The sequence below is a fragment of the Tauraco erythrolophus genome, chromosome 1 (genome assembly GCF_009769465.1).
Source record: "Tauraco erythrolophus isolate bTauEry1 chromosome 1, bTauEry1.pri, whole genome shotgun sequence".
Lineage (NCBI taxonomy): Eukaryota > Metazoa > Chordata > Aves > Musophagiformes > Musophagidae > Tauraco > Tauraco erythrolophus.
The window spans coordinates 78,769,041-78,796,813 of record NC_141465.1 but is presented as its reverse complement, the minus strand read 5'-3'; the positions used below and the strand labels follow the sequence as shown (position 1 = coordinate 78,796,813).

At 39.0% G+C, this 27,773-nt stretch overlaps 1 protein-coding gene across 2 annotated transcripts in view; it reads left to right on the top strand.

The window, feature by feature from the left end:
• GPC6 (glypican 6) overlaps positions 1-27,773 on the top strand; it is an 800,550-nt gene that overhangs the window by 346,718 nt on the left and 426,059 nt on the right. The window lies entirely within an intron of this gene.

Here is a 27,773-nt window from a genome sequence, read left to right as displayed (position 1 = left end):
AGTACTAGAGTTTTACTATTCTGATTGTCAGTGTGAAATTTACAGCATGTATTTGTTTCCAAAGCACTTGAATACTTTATGAATGTAACTAAGTAAATTAAAAGATATATTGAAGCAGCCTCCTTATAAATGTTGTTTAACACAAGTAATCAATGCAAAGTAAGTAAAGTGAGAATAATCCCGGTACAGATTTATACTTTGCTTATCAGAAGTTTCTTCATAAACCTGTCAAAGTAATTTCTTTCTCCTCCCAGTGGAATGAGAACAGTAGATACATCTTTTCTCTTTATTTCAAACAGTCATCATTTCAGAGCAGATTAATTTTATCTTTCTTTTTCGTAACAATCCAAAAAAAAGATAAAGCTTTGCGTATAAGGATGTATATTTATGCAAATATGTGTAAGAATAGGGATTATCTATGTGAATATAGCTTCTTTTTTAACATTAGAGTCACTGTGAATAGGCAGAAAACACATTAGACAGAAAATGCATTAGAAGATAGAATGGGCAGTGTTACATAATTTATATATGAGGGAAAAAGAAACTATGAATCCTTCCCTTAAATTTAAAAAAGCCTGACTTCTTTTGTACAATGCCATAATCATACAAAAACGTAGAGAATTCTAACTTCCTGCACCTGGATGGAAAATCTTCATTGCTTTCACAATGAAGTCAACTGCTTTAATTGGGATTTTTTTACAAGAAAATTAGTAAATATTATTCTGTAGCAATGTATATAGACTTCCAGTTAATGACCACTAGAAGATACAAGAATCCTCAACAATTAGAGTTTCCATTAAGCAGAACATTGAAGAAATTGGGGAAAGGAGGAATGAAAAAGGCTTTTTTGCTACATTCCTTTTCTTACTCTGTAGACTCACCATTCAGGAATTCAAAAGGTTCCTCACTATTATCTGATAGTCTATTTAATGAATGAGATTTAATTTTTTTAATTAAAAAATTACGCACATATAACCCTGATGTAAAAGAAGTAAAAAGTAAAAGAAGCTCATAACTAAAACAACTGCATACATGTTGGTTCTAATCACAGTTCGTGTCCTGGTTGTGTTAGCAAACTCCAAGTTTGTCTAATTATCGTTGATAACTATCAGTTATCTTCTTTAGGAGGGTATGTGATAATCCTTAGATCCTCTAGCATTTCACTTCAGAGTCTGACTAATCCTTGAGAAACCCTTCTTAGCTTCCCAGATTATCCTTATGCTTGTCTCCGACAGTTCTAGAGGAATCAAGGTTTGACCACAGACTTTTTCTAAGAGTTTGAAGTGATATACTTACGATTACTCAGACCATTTGGTATTCTGAAGTCAGGAACTGAGGCTTTGAACTTTATAGATGAAATGCGGAAGGTATGAGAGATCTGTTTTATAGTTGTTGAGTAAAGGACTGTACTGGAGGCGTGACCTGCCACTTTTTTGTTCTTGATGGATTTGCTTTAGTGATGGAAGTTTCCTGTGTAAATAATTTGTGTTGATGTAGTACAGTTGGGAGATAATTTCAAAACAATCAGATTATGTCAGGTCATCATCTACCAAGAACAGAATAGATTCTTCTCATCAGTGAAGAGGGCATTCTTCATTCATTTATGAAATCTTCTTACCGATGAGTAGTCTAAGAGTTTTCCTAAACTGTGGATCAAGCTGTGGACATGTGCTTTAAAAGAAAGATAATGATTCTACAGCTTTTTTTTTTTCCCCCTATATCTTTCCTTGGCATATTACTCACAGTATGCATACCATTCTTTCCCTGATAATGTGATCTTTTCCTGGGAGCTTTTGTTAATTTATTTCAGTCTCATAAGAAATGGGACACAGTGGTGTGGAGAAAGGCTTTAAACGAAAAGTACAGTTGAAGGTATACGACTCCTTAATTTCATAAATTATTTGTTTATGGTGCTTAGCTGTGCACTGGAACAAACCATCCATTTTGTTGATACACCTTTAAAGAATGCTTAGGAACAGCTACAAAATATTTGCAGAAGGAGTACACAGGTTTCAAAACAGTATCTTAATATTGTGTGCCTTGGGATGCTGAAAAGGACAAATGAGCAGGAAGGGCAGTTAGCTACTTCAGGGTAGAAGCCATATTTCCTCCAGGTTTATTCTATCAAAGGAGAACACTCATGCAGGCAAAGCTTAGAAGAAACACTTGTAGGAGAGATTAATGAAATAAATCAGTCAATAGCACTAATTGGAATTTGAAAGAATGAACAGATGGTCTTTATGTGACTGGAAGTATCAGGATAAAAATCAGCACATGTGTTTGCTAACACAGCTCTGCTCCAAGAAAACACACCTGTTTACTTTTCTGATGACAAAAATATTGTTAATACAATTTTTATTTAGTTATCTTTGCAGTTAAATTACTCTGCAGAGTTCTAGTCCCTTTTGTAATCAGACAGATAATCAGCTTTAAACTACTTAATATTATTCATATAAGTGTTTTTCCCCATGGGTCCAATAATATTAATCATAACATCAAAATAGCAAGGTGATATTTCCAGTTTCCTTAATCCTATTTACAGCATATGGCAAACACAGTTCAACTAGAAATAGAACAAATGTTGTATCCTCACAACTATGAAGTAGAGCTTTTTCCAAGCAATAACAAATGAAATTCCAGTTTTCGCTGGAATGTATTGATAGCAGATCTCCATATCATTTATCTTGCCAACTGCAATGGAATCAAAATGTGCTGCAACAAACTTTTCCTACATTACCTGAAAAAGGAATGGGCACTAAATATTTTTCTTTGACTTAACCAAGACACAAGTGGTGCTGTAACAAAAGGGTTCACCCTATATCCCCTCTGACTCCTTCCTAAAAACTGTCTATCATCAAAAGGTTTGCTACGGCAAGACCTCAAACCAGTTCTTGGAGTTTAATAGGAAACAAGACCCAGTTCCAGTGATTCTCAAGCTCATTTTGATTTTCAGAAACACAAGAGGTGTGGCTGCAACATGGCTTTATTTGGAATCTGAGAAAACAGATGGCCTTGTGTCTTCAGATGGCCTTGTGTGCTCATTGACAAGTCTACTAAAGTGAAAACACACTTGACTATAAAATAAATATCTAAGTGTTTAACTGCTAAGTTAGAAATGCACTTGTTAGAAAACAAAATAAAATAACGTGAATCTCTGCGTGTTCTCACTGAACTCACTGAAGATCTTCCTTTATTGCTTTCATGTTCCTGGTAACTTTGAGAGAACTGTCACCTACGGTTTTCTGAAATTGCATTTTCTTACCAGAATTGTTCAGGATATAAATGTCCTCTCCTATCTTACTCATACCTTTTAAGAAATTTCTATTTCATCTTTATTCTATAATTCAATTAGAATTTAACATGAATAGACCGGATCTCTTAAATAAGTATAATTCAAAGTTAACCCCAACTCTGGATTCTTTTGTCACTGGTCTTTAAAAGGGAAAATGCAAATGCATTCTGACTAGGCAACTTCCTTGAATGTACCTTTATCATATATCTTTATTAGCCTTTTCATGCTAAGCTGTGTTCATACTATTCAATACACTGTCAGATGTAATAAACAGTAAAGAAGTAATAATAAAAAATAAATAAATTGTATATTTTCATGAGAGTTGCCTGTACACATTTCATAATAAAATAAAGTTCTAGTCATTAGTGACTGGAATTAGATGAAGACAATACCTGCTAGCCATAGAATTAACCAATTAGGAGTGAGAGGATGCTTTCCCTTTCCCTGCCTTCTTCTATCCCTTTACCAGTTTTAAAGCTCCTGATGTCACAAGAAAAACATATTGTGTCTTTTAGTCCAGCTCACATAAATTCAGGGGAACTGTAGATACTTGCCAAATGGATATACATGATAGCATGCTTTCTTAAGATAGCCAGCTCTGCAGCTCTACTCTTAGCCTTGATAGTGATGAAAAGTCTAATCATTTGTAAACTCAATTTTATATGTCGTAATTAAAAAAATACACTTCATTAAGCACAATACTTTTTAAAGAAAAAAAAGATGGTGATGTAGAGCTTCAGCTTTTAAATTTGCAACAGAGTGGCTGCTACAGAAAGAACAACTGGTACAAGTTCTACATTCATAAAGATTCTCTGATTCAGGACCAATCAGAGACCTAACTCAGACCGAAACCAAAAATGCTGTGCTTTGATCCAGAACTCAGTAGGTAGCTCAAGTGATAGAGCTTGGTTTTACATTTTACATTTAAAACAATAGCCTTTGCAGGCACGGTGGCTGGCAATGATGGAAGGGAACGGCACTGAAGGAAAACAATACCTGTGAAGCATAAGTAGCCTGTGAAACAAAAGGAATCATAGAATCATTTAGGTTGAAAAAGACCGTTAAGGTCATCGAGTCCAATCATAAACTTAACACTGCCAAGTCCACCAAAATGTTGTGTAATATTGTTTCTAGGCCTGACTTCTACTCAAAGATCCTAAAGAATCTCCAGGTCTCTAAGGTATTTTTATACTGGGTTTATCAATATTGTATTGAAACTCAGTAATTCAATTGATAAAATTTGATAAATAGTGATATTAAAACCTTTCCATGCAGACTAGCTTTTACTACAAAGAATTTGTCCATGCACCTATAGTTGTTTTGTTTATGATTGCATATGAAACCTGTGAAAATCAAAATTAATGGTTATATGCACGAGTAGTATGAAAATGGCATTTAATATATTTTAATAAGATAAATGAAAGAATAAAACGACTAGACAGGGTTTTGAGAATTGGCAATCCCCACAACTAGGATGAATTCTTGGTCCAGATCTGAGCTCTTCTTATACATGACAATGAATGGAAGAAACTTGAATCCTAATAGCAATATTTTTTCTAAGTTGGTGTATATTTTTTGAAGAAATTATGAATATATAGTACTTTCCAGCTGCTAGAAATTCTTCAGCAAGAAAACAGTTAAAGCTAATTTGTAATTAGATCAGTAGCAGTTAACACAGCAAAACTTCATGGTTCATTGGGTAGTTGGTCCCATTTCAAGTAAACAGTTCAGAAATCAGGTCAGAAGCAAATCAAAAATACACGTCATGCCCTCAAGCCAAAGAACCTGTTCGCTATACCATTTACCTCATTAAGTTACTTACAAACCATGGGTAGCAAGTTATAGCAAAAAAAGTTAGAATAGAACAAAAGTAATTAGAAGATAATTTAGCCCCACATATGCCCCACAGAGCTTAGCAGTTGGAGAGCAGCCCACACTGTGAGTGAATTTCATTTAAGCTTGCTTGTCTTGCTTTGGAAATTAGAGAGTGACAAAAATATACCTTGTTAATAGACATCAAATTACATTTCACCCAACTGAAAATTTTCCTTATCCTGTGCTAAATCTTGTTATCCATATGGTTGTCATTTAGGCCACAGCTACCCCATTTGTCTTTTATTGTTCTTTAATTTTTAGCCATAAATAACAGAATTTCAGAAAACTTCATTCTTGTTATCTATCACTATATGTAACGAGCATAGAATTAACTAAAGAAAACCATAGCTTTGCACAGATGGCCAAGGGCTGTCTGATAATGGTTCACATGATTTCTTTCATCACCACCTGGATATATATTGCTGCTTAAGTAAAATTACATACATATAGCCCTTCTCGTTGAAATGCTCTCGTCTGCCTGGCATGAAACCTGATTCTAATAACCAAATCAGCTTCTTTGTATTCCCTACCACAGCCCCAGTTCTACAAGGCACTTAAGCCAGGGATAAAATTAAGAACACGAGCATCATTTGACTCTATGGGATTACATACAGGCTGGAGGCAAAATATATTAAAAATTAGAAGCTTTCTTTTGAAAGGGTTTGGATGTTAATGTTAAAAATGCCCTAAGTGTTTGGCTGAATCAGAGCTGCTAGGGAGAGTTTCAAAGGGTGAAGAAGTGATTGCTTCCATCTTCTAAATTTGATACCGTACCATTCTCTTCTACACAGCAACCGTTGTGATGGCTTGCAGGAATTCTTGATAGATACATAACCCATTCAATCAATTAAGTAGTTATCACCTCATCACTCTTTTTTTCACTTATGGCTCATTTTAGAAAAGCAGTTTGTGTTTTCAGTCTCTTTAAATGCTTTTAGAAGTGCTCAGAAGATGTTCTTTAGCAATTTCCCATGGGGGTAATCTGTACTTTATGTATTATTTCCATGGTAACTTCAGAGAACAGGAACAGTGCTGTATGCTATGTTACATCCATCTTAATTTAGCTTAGGACATGTTGGGTTTTTTTCCCAGGGTCAGTTTTCATTTAACAAAATATTAAACGGTCTGTAAAATGAAGATTGAAAAGGCAAATGTCCTTTAATATAATACTATAGTGAAGTTCTTTTTCACAGTACATTAGTTTTCATCTTTGAATAAAATACCAGGGATCTTTTTATTATTATTATTTTTAGCAAAGCAGCAACCGAAATCTGTTGTAACTTTTCTGTGACAGAACTAGAATACAATGCTGTGGAATTTATCCTGAATCACTTGGAAACTTGCTCCCTGACCTTTTTGCTGTGCTATTCCTAGTTAATGAAAGTACTAGTCATGGACAGAGGCAACTTTTTTCAAGTGAATCCCAGCAGCTGTTTGGTTTGATACAGCCTCAGGAGACATCCTCAGGTGCTTCTGTCTTTGCTTCTTTTTAAATTACAACGTTGAAGCACTTTTCTCCATTCCTACTTATCTCTGCAGCCCACACATTCTGTCAGTATAATTAACAATTTTTGCTCTCTGTATCCTCTTTAATCCAGCCAAACATGCTTTGATGGACCACAATATTTTTATAACCTTTCGGTTCCCAATTCTGTAATTAATTCATTAAAAATAGATACATACTTAAATAAATAAAGGGGACTACCTATTCCTAACCAGTGTTGTTACTTAGCATTGTTGCTGTATTGAGTTTGCATGGCAAGGTTTTGTTATACAGGGATGGTTTCTGTGAGAAGCTGCTAGAAGCAGCCATGTCCAATAGAGCCAATGCCAGCAGGCTCCAGGATGGACCCACTGCTGGCCAAGGCTAAGCCCATCAGTGATGGCGGTAGTGCCTCTGTGGTAACATATTTAAGAAGGGGAAAAAGTTGCTGTGCAACAGGAAACCGCAGCCGGAGAGAGGAGTGAGAATATGTGAGAGCAACAACTCTGCAGACACCAAGGTCAGTGAAGAAGGAGGGGGAGGAGATGCTCCAGGTGCCAGAGTAGAGATTCCCCTGCAGCCCGTGATGAAGACCATGGTGAGGCAGGCTGTCCCCTGCAGCCCATGGAGGTTAATAGAGGAGCAGAAATCCACCTGCAGCCCATGGAGGACCCTGCATGAGAGCAGGTGGATGCCTGAAGGAAGCTATGACCCTATGGGAAGCCTGTGCTGGAGCAGGCTCCTGGCAGGACCTGTGGACCTGCAGAGAGAGGAGCCCACACTGGAGCAGGTTTGATGGCAGGGCTTGTGACCCCGTAGGGGACCCACGCTGGAGCAGTCTGTTCCTGAAGGACTGTACCCTGTGGAAGGAACACATGCTGGAGTAGTTTGTGAAGAGCTGCAGCCTGTGGGAAGGACTCACATTGGAGAAGTTTATGGAGGACTGTCTCCCATGGGAAGGATCCTGTGCTGGAGCAGGGGAAGAATGTGAGGAGTCTTTCCCCTGAGGAAGAAGGAGTGGTAGAAACAACGTGTGATGAACTGACTGCAACTCCTATTCCCCATCCCCCTGTCCTGCTCTGAGGGAGAAGGTAGAGAAATCGGGAGTAAAGTTAATCCTGGGAAGAGAGAGGGATGAGAGGAAGGTGTTTTAAGATTTAGGGTTTTCTCTTATTATCCTCCTCTGATTTGATTGATAATAAGTTAAATCAATTTTTCCCCGAGTTGACTCTATTTTGCCCATGACAGTAATTGGTAAGTGATCTCTCCCTGTCCTTATCTTGGCCCATGAGCCTTTTGTTATGTTTTCTCTCCCCTGCACAGCTGAGGAGAGGAGTGACAGAGCAGCTCTGGTGGACACCTGGTGTCCAACCAGGGTCAGCCCACCACAGCTGTATAAGTATATGTAATTCTCTCCAGAGTCAGACTTTTTATTGGTTGTCTTCATATTTATATCCTTTGGCGAATATGTATTCATTTCTAAGTAGATTACATAAGAAGTATTGAGATAATGAAGGACCTGTATTGAATCATGCTACAAGAAATTAAAGGAGCAGATACTACTGTTGGGGATAGTGGCATGCTAGCAAGAGATGTTTATTAAAAGATTAAGTTTCATGTCTCTCTTTGCATGTGTGTCCTCCTAAACATTACGAAATACTATGTAGGACACTGTACAACTTCATCATGAGGTTGTCAGGGTGCAAAAGCACGCTTTGCAGACCCTGAAATATACTGGATGGAGGCATTTTTACAAAATATCAATAGAAAATACACTTCAGGGAACAGTTGTGCTGTGTAGAGACAGAATTACATTATAGTCGTCTCCATTAAGATGTCAGCAGTCACCGATTGATTCCATGAAGTCATATCCTGTTTGCAGTGGGGGGAATAGCCATCAGCTGTATGATGGAAACAATTGCATTTAATTATACATAATGTTAACTTATCAGCGGTTTAATGACAATCACTGTATTTCAAGTACAACGTCAGAATATTTGCATGTTTACTTCACAGTGGGGCCATTTTTCCACTGGAAAGCCTTGGGGTTTTTAGTATAAAACAACTCTTCATTTTGAAATTCTGAGTGATTTAGAACAGACATTTTCAGAAGGGTAAACATGAAAAATGAAACACATTTCAAGAAAACTTTTCAAAATGGAATGTTTCTGTTAGACTCCTCTTAGTTTTATAATTTCTCTAGGGAGACTGACTTGAATTTCCTGATTTGTTAATTCTTTTTTTCCATCTTTGAAATGTTACTACATGTTTCTCACTCACTTCTGTTTTAGAATGCATTGATTTGGGCACAGGTTTCAAGTCCATGAAAGAAATTGTGTGCATGAAACTTCTGTCTGAAGCAGAGAAACGTGGAGATAGGATTTTGTGGGAAGTGTTTTCTGTAACAAGTGAAATCTACATCTGTAAAGATGCTTTTAGCTCTCCTCACCTCCCTTCTCCTACTCCTTGCAGCCTTTTCTCACTTCTTAGAGTTGCTCCCGCTGTTTGCTCAACTTGGTGCCTAGAATGGGGCAATGGAAGGCTTGTGCATACTTTTGCTCATTACGTGCCATTTATTGTGTGTTTCCTTCTCATACTGTATTTAAGATTAAAAAAAGGATAGAAAACCGCAGCTGACACCCAGGCTTACTTTCCTATTGAAAAATGACCCCTCATGAGTAGCTTTGAGAGAGGACATTGAAAGCAGGATCATTGCATCTCTACAACTGCAATTTCAAAAAAGGAGAGGAGAGAATCGAGATAGTTGGTTATCAGTGGAGGGACCAAGTTCGTATATTGTGAATATATTGCAAATCCCACAGAACCTACAAGGTTTTGATATTGTGATAAAACAAGAATATTAATAGCAAGCACTGTAGCAAAATATCAAGGGGTTTTGTATCTTTTTCTGAGTCCTTGTGAATAATTTTGCTGCCTATCCAGAAATAATGTCTTCATTAATTAAAAGAAAACCTCAACATAAGACTGAAATTAACAGAAAGGTAACGTTTTTCCTTTTAAGTATAACGTTTGATTTAGCTATTTCTTTGAAATCCATGTTTTGTTGTTAAAGTGCAGGCAGACCACGAATCTAAGTTAACTTTCCTAAGTTTTGTGAAACAATTTTTGTCTTGAGTTTTTTATGAAATCAGATAATAATTATTAAATGTTAACCAGGGTGGCATTAAAGCAAAATGTAGGATCACATTTTGTTTGAAGTAAATGCAAGCTGACTACAGATATCTCCCAAAGATCACCTTCTTGAAATCATTTAACTTTACATAATCTTTGGCTTTCAAAATGACTGCTTTACTCTCTCCTTTCAAAAAGCTGTTATATCAGAGGAGGCGTCCGATGTCTTTTATCATAGAATCATTGGATCATTTAGATTGGAAAAGACCTTTAAGATCATCGAGTCCAATAATGTAGCATTTAGGATACGTGCCAAAAAGTAGCAGACCTGGATTTTCTTACCTGCTTATTCTATAGGTATTTAATTTCATGTTTCTCAGGTCTGCAGTAAATTCTTCTTAAAACTGGGTCTTTATATTACCAGAAATGTAAGGCACATGGGGCCATGAAGTGCAATCTCAGAAAGCCTGACTTGGTAACGCTGTATGCAGGTACCAAGATTGCCTTTCAGTCTGTGAACCTTCACAGAACAGAATAAGGGATTCCTGCAGTGTGGATCATAATGTAGCATGGCATTTCTCCATGGGAACCTTTCATTCTCATAGCTTATCCTTTCTGGTACATGAGTTCTGTGAAAAATGACGTGTTTGCACATTTAATGATTGATGTAACACATAAAGAGACAAACCTTAACTAGCATGTTACCGCACATTTCAGAAGAGTAGACAGAGGAGACCTCTAAAGTCAACCTGACCTACCCACATCAATCTGAACTTCAGCTGAAGAAAAAGCCCGAAGGAACTCTGCATTGTGCCATAAAACCTTCTGAGAATTTAGAAGTCAAAATCTAAGCACCTGCTGAATGTACAAGAAATGTAATTTTTCAAAACTCTGTAATTTTGACGGAATGTGAGCATATCTATGTTAGGAGTGACAGGCAGAGAGGCTATGCAGATGTCACTGTATTCTGTTTGCATTAGATTGTGGAAGTGGGGTCAGCATCTCAAGTTTCAACTTTTTCTTTTAACTTTTAAAATTATCTCTGCTCTTGAACATTTTGTGTTCTAAATCAGCTTTTGGGGCCGTTCTCACCTGCAGCGCAGTGACTGTCTGCCAACTCTCATTAAGGTGTATTTACTATCATTTGCCAGAGTAAAACTAGGCCATTAATCCTCCCTTATAGCATGACCTCATTGTATATTGAGATGGTGCTGCTGCTATTGCCAGTATCAGTGTTTTCCCCCTGAAGGTGACAAAATGCCTTGAAGATGCTAATGAAGTAGGAGTCCCAACACCCCTGCAAGATAATTAGGTAACTGTATTCTGCCTTATAGGTGGAAGAAACTCAGGTGCACAGAGGACTGATGATTTTCTTCAACACGCATAATATTTTGAGACATAACAATTTATAGGGCCAGGGTTGAACGAAGGCTGCTGTATGGCACCATTCACTCCTATCATAGAAAGATGTTACAGTGCCATATTTTCGGTGCAAAAATGTTTGCTTTCTGCTTTTCCAATCATCCCTTGCAAATTCAAATGTGTTTCAAGATGGGGTTTTGAATTGTCAAAAAATTAGACCCAAAAGAGTTATGGCAGTAGGTTTAACTTAAACAAAATTAAATAAATGTAGGTAGCATCTCCATCTGTGGAGATTTTCAAAACCAGACAAGGTAAAACCCAGAGCATAGAACCTCATCTGACCTCATGGCTGACCCTGCCTTGAGCAGGAGATTGAACTAGAGATATCCTCCATTTTCCTATGTACCGATGTCTTTTTTCTGTTTACTGCTAGAAACTGCATGCCTGTGACAATTACATGCATGTATCATTAGCATAATATTGTGTGTAGGAACTGAATATTCAAAATGAGATTAATGGAGAATGCATTCTTTTTATTGTAATATAATACCATAACACTTGAACTTTTTAGCGTTAAAGGAATGATAGCATCTTGTAGAACCTCTCCTGCATTAAATAAGCAAATGACTTAATTATAACTAAAATGCTTGCTAATAGAAACAAATAATAGTCATGGAAGTTGGAACTAGAGGATGCAAAATGTCAATGGCTTAGAAACTATTCTGGGTACCTGTAGTGCACATTCTCAAGTTGATTTTAAAGATATTAAAAATCTGAAATCAAATTATGATTTATCTATTGCTTCCATAATAATTGTAAAATACGTTTTGTCTGTGAGGTTACAAAAAGTTATACGTAACATTTATACAATGAGTGTAAATGAGTTTACATTGAGTATAAATTTATCATTAGCTTGCACCGTCCAAACCCTAGAAACCTAGGGATCGCATCTTAAATACCATGTCCTTTCTGCAGATTAATGCATTAATTGGCACACAGTGTACTTAAGCTTGTTTATTTAATGAAGTTCATGATGGTCTCTGTGGGTGAATGCACACGTTAAAATACTACAAAGCATGCCTGACGCTTTTTCTTCCTTTAATTCCTGGAACATTTTTGTGTTAATTCTTGGTTATTTTCTAGATTCTTCAAGCTTAAAACAGAGGTAATCCACAATTAGGCAAATCTAGGGAACCTCTGAAATCAGGGTTGTGCTCTCTGTCTCTCAGCCTGACTTGCACTGTGTCAATAGGGAACTGAGAAGAAACTATCATGACACTGTGGAGCTTTGACAGACGAGAATGCTGCCCTTCGTATTTGAAAGATTATTTCACCTCCTGCCTGTGTAGGCAAGCTATCTTAAAAGTCCACTGTCTGAGGGTGAATAACTAGATCCAGGCTCTTTTGCAAGGTCTTTTCACAGACAGGAAGACAAAGAAAAAGACCTAATGCCCCCATTTGAATGTGCAGTTCACAGTGCAAATACTGCAGCCTGTCAATCTAGGGAGAAAATTCTGCCAGTGAAGGTTGCTACGGAAATCGGTACAAAGAGACGGCCAGAAAAGTAAATTACTTCAGAAAGCAAGAATAAAGGAAAAGTTGAAGAAACAAAAATGTTGTACCAGGATAAGCATTTGTTGCCAGCTGCTGTAGCATGTTACTTGTAAAACTTGATTCAGAGGTCGAACCCATTTAGTGGTGACAGCCTGTAGGTAGTGTCAGGATCTCTTCTTCAGTGAGCGACTGTAAAACGCAGCGTCTAAGAAGGCATTAAGGGAGAAATTAGTCTGACTCTGATATATCTGAACTGTGTCTATCCTCAGTTGTCCAAGTAAAACCAAAGAGCGTGATCTAATTTTGTTTCCACCAAAGAGTGGTAAAAGAGAATAACAGAATGCAAATCAATTGCCTCCTTTGATTTTACTTACATGAAATATTTATAACTTGCATTCACTTTCTGTTTTCCACTCATGTTGAAAGCATAAAGCTTAATACTCATGTGGAAAGCATGCACCTCACTATTTGTCATCTTGTGAATGGACCACAGTAGCAGTCTGAAATCTGACCTCCTGTCTGTTGTCTGGCTACTTAATTGGAGCTGTTGTGGGACAACTCTACATACAGAAAAACGTTTGAAGTGCTCTGTTGGTTTTCATGTATTATGTATATTTGATTATCATAATATTGGCGAGATTGTAAATGCAGTGGATAAGCGCAGTCCATATAGCTATGGCCAACTGGAAGCTTCTTTTTCCTAAAGGGAGACATTTGGGTGCTGCCTGTCCTCTGATAAGAGCATGCTCTGTGACGGAAGGGCACACAGTGCTCAGGCAATATGTTGACTGCTCAGCTTGGGTATCCTAGCCTGTTCATTAGCTATTCTCTGAGTACATCTGGACAATATGAATATTAGTCGTGCAAATAACGCGTACATGTTTAACACTTTGCAGACTTCCAGGGTCAGGTCCAATTAACTTAAACCCATGGCAACAGCTAGCAAGAAACCTTTGCTGGAGCATTGACTTCCAGCACTGAAGACATCAGTGGACCAGAATCAAAATCAGCAAGGAAGGCTAATTTTAAAGAAATGGTCCATAAACATGACCTTGAAGAGGTTTAGTACACAGCAAGACTTACTAATTTTTTTTAAATTTTTTTTCTCAAAGCAGAGCAAGATAACAGGAGGTGACTACAATTAATTACAAAATTAATCTGCAGCACAGATTCTCTGTCACGTTTCTCCTGACACAGCTGCACCAGCCCAAAAAACCTTTTCTCCTGCCACCACTACTCTTCCCCAGCTCCCAGGCACAGCTCTGGCCGCCATGTTCTTCTGCCTTCCCCAATTTACCTCTTTCACCTTCCCCTGTGCATGGGGAGCACGCATAGCGAGTTGGGTCAGCCTGATTGTCCCTTATTCCTAATTCCTTCAGAAGTGGAACCCTTGAAAGAAATCATATAGTGGGTTTTTCTTTCCTCTGCATGATAATGGGGAGCCCTCTGGGTTTGGGATATGCAGCCTGAGCAGCCTCCTCAGTCCTGGTTGTTTGCTCGGTCTTCAGAGAGCAGACCAAGAGGGAACAACAGGCAGCAGAAAGCTCCAGCCCTCGTACTCTCTTCTTGCAAGGTGTTTGGTCACCACCTCAGTTTTGGGGATTAGAGGATTTTGTCAGGATAGCCGTGACTTAGAAAGTCCCTTCACGGATCTGATGCGAAGGCTTTGCAAGCCACACATACGGATTCCATGGTAGTGAGTGAATCTTTCTTTCTTGTTTTCTTTCTGTAGCAGCCAGCACTCTCAACACAGATCAATAAATTTCAATTAGCTACAGAGGCTTAAAATAACCAGGCTTAAAATCTGTAGAGCAGCTTTTAGCACTTTGCTTTGTCATTTTTTATCTCAAAAAAACTTAGTGAAAGTGGGGTAGAGAATATTAGTATCACACAGTTAGATAAAAAAATTCTTCATTTGAGTTCTTTTGGACTTCTTAACTGTTATGCTTTTGATTTAACAAGACACCACTGAGTTTCTGTAGAAAAAACAGCATGCAACAAGCAAGCTGTTCTTTGCAAGGTATTGGGCTTGATGGGTGCCTTTCTGTTCTCTATTGGGATTTAAATTGAGGTTAGACTTTATATGGGCTAAGCTGATGCTTCATATACGATACTGTTGGATTTTTTGCTATATCAAATAGAGTTGATAGGCAAGGTTTAGCGTGAAAATTGTGTATGTGTTTCTGCAAAACCAGATATTTGGAGAAAGAGAAAACAAGAAATAACCAAAGTCCAGCATTTACTGAGACAGCAGGCGATGTAAATTCAAATCTCTTATTTTTTGACTATTGGGAGCTTACATTTGTGTTTCCCTATATCCTGATCATAACCCTGGCTTTATGGACATTCTTACAAAAGTCTCTTTCATTCTTTGTTTTGAAAAATCTGTATTAATTATGAACTATTTCTTAAAGTGCCAACTTTGTAGCTGGGCCTCCTACTTTTCATAAGATTTCCCTAGCTGCATGGATCTGTCTATCTAGAAGCTTTTGAATGACATAGGTTTCAGCACAATGGAGAAGAAGAACCTGAGACAGGAGGGCAGGTGTTCTTTCTTTTCTGTAGGATAGGAAACTTTTCCTTTTCAGGTTTTATCTTCAGTGGATCTTTCTTCATTTCTGGATATCCCACTTGAATTAGACAGGCAGAAGCTTAAATAACCTGTAGTGGCAACACTATACTACTTAATGTTTCCATTCCTACTTTTTCCTCTTGAATACATTTCAAAGTTCATATAAGATTATCATATGTCTAAGTAAATTTTGCTATATAGAACATTGCATCAGATCCTATGCCTTGCAAGTTCTCATTGTAAATTCACAGGGATCCTTTGTGCTTAGTGGTTTTTGGAATACGTAAAAAAAAAAAGGAACAATTTGTCAACATGGAAGTGCATTATACTGGTGAAACTTCCCATATTAGCTGGCATAATGGACAATAGCAAGTCACATATCCATTCTGATCTCAGATGGATGCGGGAATAAGGGTGACGTGATGTCCTTTTCTATCCCCAACTGAAATCCATACATCACATATTTTCAATGGCCATGTCTATTGATATTCAATGTTGATGCACAGTTTCCATAACATTGGTTTCAGTTTTTAATAACCCACAGTTAGCTGAATCTCTAATCTGTCTTCTAATGCTCTCTTATCTTTGTTAAAAAACATGCACGCTGATGTATTCTTTCTAGTATACATTAATATGCTGTTTCCAAGATACTTCGATTTGCCATGCTGGGTGAAGCGCCAATTGTTTAGAAAACAATCTCTGCCTCTCATTGCAAAGAAACACACATAAAGAGCTGCCTGCAATGTGTGGATAGATGGGCAGTGACCAAGCCAGACTATGCATCAAATTTATGTCTCAGGAACTTTACTATTAATAATTTTTACTATCAACTTTTAATATCAAAGAAGAAAGTACAGCACAGTGTTTTAACACACTCCAGAACACTTTATTAAATAGCATAGCGGTATGCTGTTGTAAATTGAGGTCAGGAGGAAGGGTAGCAGTACTTTACAGGCTTAGGAACTCGATACTCTGGTATACCACTGGGATAAGAGTCTCTCTTCCAAGACTGTGTGCAGCTGACAGTGCTATCAACAACTGCAGCTCATTAAGACAACAATAACAATAACAGGATGGGGGGGGGGGAAAAAAAAGGGAAAAAAAAAAAGAAGTATCAGAGATATAGGTAAAAACAATGATTTCGTTTGTCTCGAGCAAAAAAGGCAACCAAAGGGACCCCTGGGACACCTGAGGGAAGAAACTGTAATGCTAATTGACATGATTTAAAAAGATGACTCTATTATTGCCAACAGTCTAATTTAGTCATTAGCTTCCCAATGTTGAGGCATTCAAACCAGTTGTTACAATTTTAGTAGATGGATAACAAGGTATGCCTCAGTGTACAGATGTATATGCTAGAAGGCAGGCTAAAGAATGTGAAAAGTGCTTTCTAATAAATACGTTTTGTATACCTCCTTATGAAACACCACTCGGTAACGTTACTTGTCTGCTGCATGAGCTTCATTATATTTTGTGCAAATATGCAGTAGTAATTTGTCATGAGGCCATAGAAAAACAGCAAAGCCAAACAAAACTATCTACATTGCCTTAATTTCACCATTTCTCAAATTAAAAAGTTTACATTTTTACATGAAAATAAACATTTGTTAGAGGGAAAATGTTTTGTCGTTTTTTACCTCCCTGAACTATATGCTTGCTTTGCAGCAAATGCCCCTGTCAGAAAGAACTCTAGTGCTCGCATGAAAGTTGTCAAGGATATAAGAATTAAAAAGCACTTGTACTTACTTCCATGGCAGATGTTACCGGCTATCCGAGCTCAAAAGTTTGCTGCAATACTGTTCTCACATCTATTCCCTGAGTACACTTCCCACTCTGGAAGTGTCCTATCAGTATCATGCATTTTTACTAAATGATGTAACAATGTCCTGTAACAGGTTATACCTGCTCTAAGCAGCCTCTTTGCTAAATTGTACGTAGTTCAAATGAAGAGTGAAAGGGGGGAGGGGGTAAAAAGGATATCTCTCTCTCTCTCTCTCTTTTCAGACCTCTCTGCTGCCTGGAAAAGCTCTTAGTGCCTCTCATATAAAGCCATTGTCCTCTCTTGACTTTTCTCTTTAAACTTACTGTAAATTTTTACCTTTTTCCGTAAGTTTGCTGCAACAAAAAATGTCTGTCATCATAAGAATAAGCTTCGAGAGAGGATGCTGGTGCTTTGAAATCAAGACTGTCTCAGTAACAGGATTGGGTCAGTCAAGGAATGAATGTCTGCGTCAGAAGGGGAGTAGCCAAAAGATCCAAAGATAAGATGTTCTTTTGCCTTATGGAGACCAGAGATTCAGTCTTTGAGTCAAGCATATGTACTTGACAAACATATATACAAATGTCCCTGTTTCCAGGTTCTTTAATTATAAAATTGCGAAACGTCTATTTCAAAAGTTCTAAACAGTCTTTTTAAATTAAAGGAAAAAAAAAAAGTGCAACCATCAAAAATGTTGCAGTTTGAAATTAAATGTTTAACACTAATAAAATGTTAATTTTGCTTACACTCTGTTTTGGGCAAAGCAACATAAAAATATTAAACATGAGCTTTTGAAAAAAAATCTCTTGTTTGCTTAGCTGGTATCTGCCAAGAATTCTAGCAAATTCGATACAATTAATGCCCTTTTTATGACATTACTGCACTTTATCCCTGGATGGTGTAAATGGGCCTTAGAAAAGAACACTACCAGGAATGGATTAAGAGAATTAACTTGCATAAGGAGTCAAATCTCTGACCTCTGCTTTGATTCACCTCTCATGAGTGCCACAATCCACTGGGAGAAAGATGGAAGTGATAGCCTTTAGAGAGCAGAGCAGATGAGTGCTCTCGTACACAGAAGGGCTTTTGAGGAGCTAGATTGCATGTGGGTCAGTCCAGTCACAATTTACTGCTGTCTACTGCTAGGGCAATTTGCATAGGGGAGATTTTTATATAGCTTGTTAAAACAAGTGTAAGGGAATCATTGTCAGACAGGAGACTACACAATGGGAATATTAACAAGCCAGCAATCTGTCATTTGCTGTCTGATTTTTTTTTCCTGATAATATCTTAGAGTATAAACTAGTCATAAACTACAGTGTACAGTATGGGCAAGCGCCCTGTGATCCCTCCTTCCACACAAATACCTCCAGCTCTGTTTGGGAAAAGACTAGCCTCACAGTAAAAAGGAGCCAGTATGGCAGAAACCATGTCCAAATGACAGTTCTCCACTTCACTAAAATTTTTGCCAGTGTGCTTTGCTGGTGCCTCCAAAAAGAAAAGGAGAAGAAGGACAGGAGGAAGGTTCTGCGATTGTGAGCACAGTCATGAGTCAGGGTTGAATTTCTGTGAGATTCACAGTTCTGGAAGTGTAAGAACATGCACAATGTGGATGAGATACAGTCATTTTAGCACGAGTTAAAAACAACCATAATTCACACCTGGATGCCAGCAAAGCCTTTTTATCCCTTGATATGAATATATTTTCTGTAGATGGCGTATGTGCAACAGAGGGCTGCAAGCAATTAAGCATATGCTTTCTGACATTTGAACCATGTACACTGTGCCTGATAAGGGAAGCGTGCCTGTACCTCAGGTAGAAGGAGATTTGTAAAGATTTCCCTACTGGCTCTTGTGTAGAACTGTAATGGATTACAATTTGTTCAGTATCAAGAGGGGATTGAGCTAGGACTTGGATCTAACGGTTCTGGTACTTGTAGTTGTACATCACAACCACAGCTGAATTTTGACTCCAGGAAGCAGTTCCTCAATTTACTGAGAACAGACATCTGTGCTGCGGAGAGGAAATGTGCATTCCCCTGGGCAAGGGAAACCCTTGGTGGTGCTGCAAGTTACCTGCCAAGTGGACCCTTGATGTCTCTAGAGCATACCTACCCTGCTATGGTTTTGATTATACAACTCCTGCGAAGGAAAATGCTACTGCTTTGGGGAGCTTGTTACTGTATTTCTCTACTCAGAGCAGTGCAATTCTCGCGTGTCAGTGCCGTCAGTGCTCACTCGTCCCATAACTGGTGTTCCCAGCCCTAACCTCCGACTGAGGCAACGCACACCTTGCACTATGTAAGTGGCTGCGCAAACTTCTAAACCCGTCAGTTAGCCTGTACTATGAATGGCCACAGGACAGAAATAAAATACTTCTCACCACCAAAGAAATTTCTAAACTTGTCGTTCAAAGCTAAACCCTGTTTGCACATAAACTATGTCTACTAGTAGCTTTCTTTCACTTGTTTTATATTGAGTCCCATAGATCAAAATGCTTGGGCTTGCTGCTAAAGGAAGGATGTGAGACAACATTTACTTGTAACCGCAAACTCTTTGCTACAGCTTTCAGCTTTCTGGTATGGGCTGCACCCTTCCTGTACCCCGTAGAGTATCACACATCTCACCAAGCTCCTAGATAACCAACACAGTTCTGCACTGCTTAGCAGCTTTGTCTTTTCCTAATTGCACTTTGGGATTTATATATGAAGTGCTAACACGGAGAATGGGTCACTCATTCGCTTTTCAAAAGTGCCCTCATCCAATATAGTCACCTTAATGAAATGCCAGGTACACCAGTCTCATCATTGTCATAGAGAGTTAGGTGATTGTATGAAAATATGACCTTCTATAAAAACCTGTCTAAATTATCTTCCTGGAGCTTTTATGGTATTACTGATGACGAAAAAGGTAAAGGACTGTTTTTAAGGCTTATTTTTTTCAAAGTGCTTAATCAGGAAAGAATTAGAGCTCATGATTTTGTTATTCTTTATTCAGTAAAGCCCGTAGGAAGACACTCATATCCTAGATCATAATTTTGAAGGAGAAAATTTCCTTAAAATAGGACTTTAGAAAACAGTTTTTCTGGGATTGCCATTAAACAGTAGAAATGCATACATCTTGCCTGTTTTTGATAAGGAGACATATATTAGCCACTATCAAGAAAACATTAGTGTTTAGTGTAATTTAGTCCTCAAAGTCTCCAGTAACTTGCATTTTAACACTAACATTTATATAATGCCTTGAAAGTACATGAGGGGCTATATAGACATGCAGTAATGATTCTGCCTTGGAAAGTTAAAAATCTGTCTGGGTGCCAACAAGTAAGGGACAGAACAATACACTGCGCTCAAGGATGTATGTATTTATATATGTTTTTACACTTTAAAGCTACACAAATTTTAATACACTTCAAAGATCTGTAGTATACCTCTAAATTGATATTTTTAGAGTACATAAAAGAGTATAATTTAAGTCTTACAGCTAAAATACAGGGCTCCTTCTGAAAGAAGTCTAGTTATGACAATGACCAACCCCTTAAATTAGGTTTTTTTCAACTACTGACATTCCAACTGTCACCATTTGTACAGTGTCTAGAACAGTCGGGGCTCCTACTCCACAGGTCTTTAAGCATCGCAAGAATTAACATAATTAATCACGGTACTTATAGAAGGTGTATGCTTCTTAAGCACGGTGCAACAATTGCACAACGTATGACAAGGGGACTGCCAGTGGTAAAGCAGTAAGCAAACAAACGGGGCAACAGCTTTGTTTTAATGTACTACATTACGAGATGAGAAAGATAAGCCTGAGTGCAAGTAGATAAACAATCCAATACTCCAGTGGGATGTTGTGCATCGGAGACAGAATACAGTGCAGATCCTTTGAGATAACAAGTGATCTGATCGTATTTCTTGACTCTCAGCAGAAAACAAAGAGCAGTATATTTAAGCATGCAGATTGATATACTGTATTTAGGAACTGGTTGAATGTCAGCAAGAAATGGGCAAGGCAGAAATATGAAAGCAGGGAGAACATGACACTCTCGTTCTCCAACCCACATGCATTAAGGTGGAAGAAAGTCAGACCCTATGGCCGTTTTCATCTGAGAAATATATTTATTAAGATAAAATGCAGTCTTCTGTAAATATGAAAATCTGCAAATAATCAGAGACCAACTGCACCATTTTAGTGTGCAGCAGATTAAACCATATCTTTCAATCATTACAATTTTCAAACATTTTATTTAAACAATGAATTGCAATGCTATTTATGAAATATAATTGGAAAAAAACCTCACTGGTTATACCTTGGTAGGCCTTTGAATTTTTAGCTGAAATTTGTGCTAATCCAATACAACTACAGAATATTTTTATGGTTTGATGAAGTGCAGGGCAAAATGACAAAAGAAAGTAATGATATTTCTTCACATTTTCCTTGTCATCTCCTCCATAAGAGAAAATTTGTGACCATTAGCTGTTAAAGTGACCTGCATATCTTTTTAGAACATCATCATATCCACAGGATCTGATACTTATTGCCAGTAAGACACTACAGATTATTCTCACATAAAAGGTTAATCATGTGCATAAGTGTTTGCAGGAAGAAGCTATTAAAACGTGCACTGTACGTGCCCCAGTAGCAAGGCAAACCTTGAAGAAAAATGAGGCAGAAGAATTCCATTCTTTAGACCTTACTGCTTATCTCACAATTTTTAGCCTTCAGCTCACACAGCCTCGTTCTGGAGGAACATCAAAGGGAGAGAAATCAGCATTACAATTATTTGGAATATTTCATGTCAAAGCTTATAAAACGACTAAGAAGCAATCAGGACCAACGTCTCACTGCTAATACAGGAGTTGGCTCTTCAAGGTTGAACGCCCTTTACCCTCAGTGATATCAGAAACAGGATACTAAATTACGTGCCTTTTGCCATAGGTTTGGAGAAAAGTTGCTGTGCATCAGCTAATACACTGTTTACATTCTTGCATGCTAAAACCTTCAGACACTGTTTTTAACCCACTGCTCAATAGAAGTGGCCACACAGGCCATTCTCACCTTCAACTAGCAGTTCCCTCACCTTAATTTCCCTCCTAAAATGTTTTTAGAATCCCCAAATCCCCCAAGGAAATTATCTTTCATTTTCTCTTTTGAAATTAAATAGAGAAATTCAAAACCTCATGTAGAAGCATGAGCCACAAAAGCTAGGCAGAGATTGCCTTTATTTCTAGTAGATATGACAGTATTTTATGTCATTATAAATATTTTCATTGCTGCTTTTCTTATAATCAGACATTAAGTGGAGGCTGAATCCTACATCCTACATTTCTACCCTTGTGAGTTCTCATCTGAGGAGTGTCACGATAGCAGAACACAATAGCGTATGCCAGGTTAAAATGCTTGATTTCTTAATGGCTATGAAAGATCTATTGTACACAAAGCGTTCCAGCCTTCAGGTATTTTCCTAGTATCTCTGTGCCTTAGTTTTATTGGTTTGTTTGGTCTGGTTTGGGTTTGAAACCAGTCTTATGTATTTTCCAAATTAAACTACAACTTTCTCTCTCCACATCCATACTTGATGGAAGAAATTGAGCACATTACTTGATATATATTGTGAAATATCTAAGTAACACTGTGCAAATCTTTCAAAACACTTCTTGTGAATCTGCATTTGCCAGACCAGGTTTGCTTTCCCTTCAGGTGCACTGCCTGAGCCACCACAAATGCAGGGACATAACTTGACTGTCCAGTCCAGGCAGAAACTAGTCTGGGTAAGGCTGCAGGGTCTTAACATAAAAAGCCTAAGCCCAGTGGGGATTTTCCTAAGGCATTTACAGCCCTGATCATGCTCATGTGTTCCAGGATGCTGAACAGCATTAGAAGCAGCACACTTGTCGTTACACAGAGAGCAGAAGTCCCCTGTGCAAGAGAAGATGCCATATACTTTCTGAAAGCAGGAACGGGCTCAGCAACAAACGTTTTCACACAGCTGTGCCCACACAACTGAACAGATACACGCACTTCAGATTCAAATATCAAGACCTGAGTCTGTGCAATAAGCTGCCACCATGGAAACCACCTTTTCCCTCTTATTAAACATGCAAAAAAAGGAAAGGAAGAAAAATCTCAAGTGCCTGAAAATGCACGATATTCAGTAGGTCTTGCAATTCTAATGACCTCAAGAGTTTCTAGAAAAAAAAAATCCTTTCTGCTCCACAGTTTTTAGATAGTAATTCTGATAGTCATTACTGGAAAAGGTTAGCTGAGAAGGACTGCAACTTGCACTGCTCCGTTCTGTCTCATTCCCCTGAAGACAAAATAAATCAAACACATGCAGAAGTGAGAGGAACAGATAGCCAGAGCAGAAAATACAGCATCAGTGATGAGGGCTGAACTGCACACCATTGCTTTGAATAAAAGACTGGTGTTACACACAATCTCGACAGTTAGTCTGACACCTAGCAAACTTGTGGCAGTGTCAAGCTGTTTGAGATATTATCATTAGCTGCCTTTCTAGTGATAAGCTTGTTGCAATCGAACAAAAATAGAACATTTTGAGCAGCCGAGGCTAGCAGACTTGCAATGAAATGGATTAGAAGTCGTAATCTGCTAAACACATCTGTTTTGACATTCCCTGTCAACAAAGTGTGACCACTCATCGTGTCGCTGTGGTAGCTGTAAAAGGTATTTCAGCCATTAGCAAAACCCAAAACCTAATATGTGGAGTGTTTCTATCCTTCAAGTCTATGAAGTAGAGTCCTACTCTGGGGTGGAGTTCATCACACCAATAAGTCACTGAGTTGGTGGATGCAGTTTTGCAAATACAGTTCAGGTCATCTCTCTCTGCCTTCCTGTTTTACTCACACCTAATTTTAGGTCTGTTTTCTACTGCAGTGTTTTTCATGTTGATGGAAAACATGCTAGGGGTTGCTGGTGTGGCTCTGCAATTGGAAAGGTTTGAAGAGAAGAAATATGAGGTGAAGATGAAAAGGATACATGAAAGCCAGTGATATTAGGAACATGTGTCACATTTCAAATAAAGCTTGACGTCTGACTGAGGCCAGGGAAAGTGATGATGTCCTCTTTATGCCTTTTCACCTGGTTAGGTCATTTCTGAGGTTCAGGATGAGGAAGAGTGGTGTTAGGTTGCAGAGGGGAAAGAGAACAAACTCCAGGAGGCGGCATGATCTGTGGGTAATTCTCATTCTATTACTGACAGACTACAGATCCTGATGACTGGGACACTCTGACATTGTTTTTATTTTGTTCACTAGTTAGGTCCCATATTTTATATCAATTTAAAGTAAATAACTTCTGATCCATAGTACATAGTTATTAGGTGATAGATGTAGAAAATTTAGCTTTGAAATATTCTGGTTTCATATTGTAATAGCTGACTGACTTTATAAATCACTTTATGCGAGTAGATGAGATTTTTTTTTGTTACCTTGGACAACTAAAATAATAATTTTACAAAAATATGGTGTCCATTAGTTCTCCACTGTGAATTTGTCTACAACTTCATTGGAATAAAGTTAGATTAGGCACCATTTCCTCTGTAGTCTCTCTGAAGAGACTCTGGGAAAGAATCCAGCCGAATTCGAGATACAGCTACTGAGCAAAAAATAAGCCGAAGTTTAGCATTAATTAGGTTAATGTAAAATTGAAACAAACCTAGCATAACAGCAGCCCCTAGGTATTGAGTTCAAAGTGGAGAAGTAGGCCAAGAGGACAATGTTTGGTAAAGCTTTGAGAAAAAGGAGAAGGCACCTAGAAGAATATCCTTATTATATGCCAAAACACCTGGCCACCAAGTCTTGCAGAAGGGCTTGTTGCCTTGAGAGATGAAAAGGCCAGGAAAAAATATTGCCATTATAATTCCCCTGCTGAAGACAGCAGGGAATTCTCAAGGAATGTGAGAGAAGATCCCATTCAACTGGAGACAGAGGTAGACTGATAAGAAAGTTTTTATTTACTTTACTTTATTTACGATATACCTCATCCAACCTAGCCTTGTACACCTCCAGGGATGGTGCAGCCACAGCTTCTCGGGGCAATGTGTTCCAGTGCCTCACCCCCTTCAGAGGGAAGAATTTCTTCCTTAAATTGAAGAGAAATCTCCCCTCTTTCAGTTTAAAGCCATTGCCCCTTGTCCTATCACTACATGCCCTTGTAAAAAGTCCCTCTCCAGCTTTCTTGTAGGCCGCCTTTAAGTACTGGAAAGGTGCTATAAGATCACCCCAGAGCCTTCTCTTCTCCAGTCTGAACAGCCCCAACTCTCTCAGCCTGTCTTCACAGGAGAGGTGTTCCAGTCCTCAGATCATCTTTGTGGCCCTCCTCTGGACTCGCTTCAGCAGCTCCATGTCCTTCTTGCGTTGGGGACTCCAGAGCTGAACGCACTATTCCAGGTGGGGTCTCACAAGAGCAGAGGAGAGGGGCAGAATCACCTCCCTCGACCTGCTGACCACACTTCTTTGGATGCAGCCCAGGATACAGTTGGCTTTCTGGGGTGCAAGCGCACATTGCCGGCTCATGTTGATTGTCTCATCAACCAGCACTCCCAAGTCCTTCTCCTCAGGGCTGCTCTCAATCCATTCTCCGCCCAGCCTGTACTTGTGCTTGGGATTGCCCCGACCCACGTGCAGGACCTTGCACTTGGCCTTGTTGAACTTCATGAGGTTCTCACAGGCCCACCTCTCCAGCCTGTCAAGGTCCCTCTGGATGGCATCCCTTCCCTCCAGCATGTCCACAACACCACACAACTTGGTGTCATCTGCAAACTTGCTGAGGGTGCACTCGATCCCACTCTCCATGCCGCCAACAAAGATGTTAAATAGCACCAGCCCCAGTATTGACCTCTTAGGAACACCACGCGTCACTGGTCCCCACTTGGACATTGAGCTGTTGACCACAACTCTTTGAGTTTGACCATCCAGCCAATTCTTTGTCCACCAAGTGATCCATCTGTCAAATCCATGTCTCGCCAGTTTAGAGACAAGGATGTTGTGTGAGACAGTGTCAAATGCTTTGGACAAGTCCAGGTAGACTATGTCAGTTGCTCTTCCCTTACCTAACAACACTGTAACCTCGTTGTAGAAGGCCACCAAATTTGCCAGGCACGATTTGCCCTTAATGAAGCCAAATTATCTGTCATGAATCTCCTCCTTTTTTTTCATATGCCTTAGCAGCCTTAGCATAGTCACCAGGAGGATCTGCTCCATGATCTTGCCGGGCACAGAGGTGAGACTGACTGGCCTGTAGTTCCCTGGGTCTTCTTTTTTCCCCTTTTTAAAGATGGGGGCTATGTTTCGCCTTTTCCAATCATTGGGAATTTCACCAGACTGCCACGACTTCTGAAATATGATGGATAGCAGCTTAGCAACTTCATCTGCCAGTTCCTTCAGGACCTGCGGATGCACCTCATCAGGTCCCATGGACTTGTGCACCTTCAGGTTCCTTAGGAGGTCTCGAACCTGATCCTCTCCTACAGTGGGCAGTTCTTCATTCCTCTAGTCCCTGCCTTTGCCTTCTGTGACTCAGGCAGTTCAGCTGGAGTGCTTGCCAGTGAAGACTGAGGCATGTCCTGGGTAGCCAGGTCTCCTGTTTCCTTCTGGAGAGGGCTCACATTTTCCTTATTCCTCCTTTTATCCCTGACGTATCTTTAGAAGCTTTTCTTATTGCCCTTGAAATCTCTGGCCAGATTTAACTCTATCAGGGCTTTAGCTTTCCTAACCTGACTCCTGGCGGCTCGGACAATTTCTATGTATTCCTCCCAGGCTACCTGTCCTTGCTTCCACCCTCTGTAGGCTTCCTTTCTGTGTTTGAGTTTGTCCAGGAGCTACTTGTTCATTCATGCAGGCCTCTGGTGTTCTTACCTGACTTCCTCTTTGCTGGGATGCATCACTCCTGAGCTTGGAGGAGGTGATCCTTGAATATTATCCAGCTTTCTTGGGCTTCTCTTCCCTTCAGGGCTTTCTCCAATGGTACTCTACCAAGGAGATCCCTGAAGAGGCTGAAGTCTGCTCTCCTGAAACCCAGCGCAGGGAGCTTGCTGTGTGCCCTCCTTACCGCCCTAAGGACCTTGAGCTGCACCATTTCATGGTCACTATAGCCAAGGCTGCCCTTGATCTTCACATTCCCCACCAGCCCCTCGTTGTTGGTGAGAACAAGGTCCAGCATAGCGTCTCTCCTCGTTGGTTCCTCCGTCACTTGGAGAAGGAAGTTATTGTCAATGCATTCTAGGAATCTCCTGGATTGCTGATGCCTTGCTATGTTGTCCCTCCAACAGGTATCGGGGTGGTTGAAGTCCCCCGTGAGGACCCGGGCTTGTGAACGTGAGGATGTTTCTATCTATCTGTAGAGGGCCTCATCCACTCTGTCCTCCTGGTCAGGTGGCAAGTCCAAACAGAGGACTTGCTAAAATGTAGAGAAAGGATAGAGTACTATATCCAGAGAAGAAAAAAGGTAATAGAAACCTGGAAGAGTTACGAAGAAACTATCAGATGGAGAATTGTAACTGTAGTGTAGAAGCAGCAGGTTAATTGCCATTCCTCTCCAACTAATAGGTGATGAGAGAGACTGAAACTGAGCATCAACGTGCTTAATTTATTTTTTTAAATTATTATGGCATTTTGAATTTATGTTTCTATTCCTTGTAAACATTTTATAAAGTTGGTCTTGGGTATATATTATGCTCCTAGTCATTATGTTAGTACATTTAATATTGAAAAAAGAAAAGAAAAGA